Below are 2,762 nucleotides of genomic sequence, written 5' to 3' on the forward strand. Positions count from 1 at the left end.
TGTATTTCCCATCAGGTCCAATCAGAAGCGAGCATATCCTGATGTATTTCACGCCTTTCTATGTCTCACCTACCTCCAGTCGGGCAAGTGTCCATTCTGACTCATTTCTTGCTCACGTGCTTCCTACGCATACACAACCGGTATGGATGGGTCAACTAAACATAGGACAAACAGGAACTCAATCTTTTTTTGTTTTTTTCAAGGCAGGGTTTCTCTGTAGCTTTGGAGCCTGTCCTGGAACTCCCTTTGTAGACCAGGCTGGCCTTGAACTCACAGAGATCCACCAGCCTCCGCCTCCCGAGTGCTGGGATTAAAGGCGTGCTCCACCACCGCCCGGCCCAGGAACTCAATCTTAACTGCTAGCACAACTCTTACCCTGGAAGGTGTATTCTTTCTGTTTTCTGTTTTGGTCTCACGTTGCTGGGTCCTCTGTAAGGTCTACAAGAGCTAGTAGTTCCAGGACAGATTCTAAAGCTACAGAGAAACCCTCAAAAAACCAAACCAAACCAAACCAAAGAAACAAGTGCTCCTAATTGTTAAGCCAACTCTTTAAACTCTTTAGCCCTTGTTCTGTGTTTTTGAGTCAGGGTCTCCTATAGCCCAGATAGGACTGGCACTCCCTGTATAGCCCAGTGGCCTGTTGCAGAGGTGCTTCTGGTAACACTGTCCTGTGCCTCTCTACCCCACAAGATTAAGCAAGAAGAATACAAAGCCTAATAGATATCTATCAGCACTGACCTTGTTAGAAGGTTAGAGAAAACAGGAAACTCCCTGGAACCTATTAACGTGGAAAAGGCAAAAGGCCTTCAGACCTGCAGTTTGAGGCTAGGATTCAGCCCTTCTTCCTTAAAAACCCATCTGCCTTTAAGGTGACAATTTTATGGGATTTTAAAGGAATCTTTGGGTTGGTTCCATTTCATTTTCTCCTTGGATTTGTAGGTCTTCAACACACACTCTGTCTAACTCAGTCGTTGAAGACTCCATGAACTTTGGGCTTTTGCTGAACTTACCCAATAATAGTGGAGGTCCTTAATGTTCTCATGGGAGCAAATGTCTTAAAGCAGCAGGGGCCATGGTGAAGGGAGCGTGTGCAAACATCTGAGCCTTTGTTAGCAAACCCCAAACAAGAAAAACAGGACTTCTCTTCCAAAGGCTATTTGAACAATCCATTCAGTCATTGAGGTTGTATAAAAGTTATTTTATGTTTCATAACTTCTCAAGGCCTGAAGGACCATTCTCAAGAGACAACCTTATGTTCTCTAGATTCTGATTTTCCTTTACATTAAGGGGTAGAGGGAAGTAATCTTAAGTAATGTACATGCCTGCCTAACATTTTACGTTTTTCTCATGTAATGCTCACAATAACTATGAAATTGATCTCAGTGGAGGCAGAGGGGTCAGCTAAGGCTGTGGCATCATTAGAGGAGGTTGGTAGCATCGTGGAGGAGGCTGGGGACACTGGAGGACGCAGCAAAGGGATCCAATAACCCCAAATGAAGTAAGATTTACTGAGAGCCTCGAACGCTGCTGGCAGCTTCTTGTCAGTGCATGAACTAGTTACGGAAGGGGAGAGGAAGGGATGTGCATGTGTAGATCCTAATTTTTAAGGAGTAGAAGGTGGCTGCCATTCACTAAGGCTTTTAGCTAAGTGTGGTAATGCAGGCCTGTAATCCCGCACTGAGGAACCCCCAGGTATATAAAGAGTTCAGCGCCAGTCTGGGCTACTTGAGACTGTTTCAAAGAAGGGAAGTTGGTTAATGGAGCTTCCCCTCACATTCTCCTAGGAGAGTTCTCTTTCCATTTGCCTTGATTGCAGAGTTTTCAACCAAATAGCTTGTTCCTCTAGGCTAGGACAACTAATCCCTACTCAAAGACAAATAATTCATAGATTGGCTAGTGACTCATCCCTCTAACTAGAACAATTGGACTGAAGTACTAATTCAACAGTTAAGTGTTTACTTAGCACGCCCTACCTGGTTTTCACCTGAGCACTGTTTTGGACATAGATCCCTGTTGCTCCTGTTGGCCTCAACATTCTGGGTTTAAGTGATCCTCCCATGCCTCTTGAATAGCTGAGATTACAAGTGCCTAACACGGTACCTTGCCTGGCTCCTCTGTGATTTTGAGTTGGCAAATGGAAAAAGCACCAGTTAGAAAAAAAAATCAAGGAACAAAATGGAAGTTAGCAATGGCAAATTGGGTCAGCTAGGTGGTACCACTAACATATATCACTAATATGAATACTTGAAATTTATAATTTAAAGTTGTTTTTCTATTTATTTTTTGAAGTTGTTAAAAGGACCATTTACAGAGGTCTAGACAATCTTTGAAAAAATCAACAGGGACTAGCAGAGCACCCTGAGGGCCAGTGGCTGTTATCTCTTTGCTAAAAGGGCAAAGATAGGCACTAGAGAGGACCATGGAGAGAGAAAGCTCTGGGGACCTTTGGTGACCCACCTCTACTGCACACTGCTACTGCCTAGGGAGGCTAGACTTCTGTGAAAGGCAGGAGAAGGGGGACTGGGGATTGTCAGGTATAGCGGCACCTGATTGCAACTTCAGACAGCACTTGGGAGACTGAGCTAACAGATCGTACATTCGAAGTCAGCCTAGGCCAGCAAGTTCCAGGCCAGGCTGAGGTACGTAATGAGACTCAGTTGCAATAAAACAAAAAGTATGAACCAAACCAAACCAAACACAGAACAACCCATTTTCCAGACCCTTCTCAGGCAAATATTACTCTGCTTCTTAATAAAACCTTG

The sequence above is a fragment of the Microtus ochrogaster genome, chromosome 1, assembly GCF_000317375.1.
Source record: "Microtus ochrogaster isolate Prairie Vole_2 chromosome 1, MicOch1.0, whole genome shotgun sequence".
NCBI classification, from domain to species: domain Eukaryota; kingdom Metazoa; phylum Chordata; class Mammalia; order Rodentia; family Cricetidae; genus Microtus; species Microtus ochrogaster.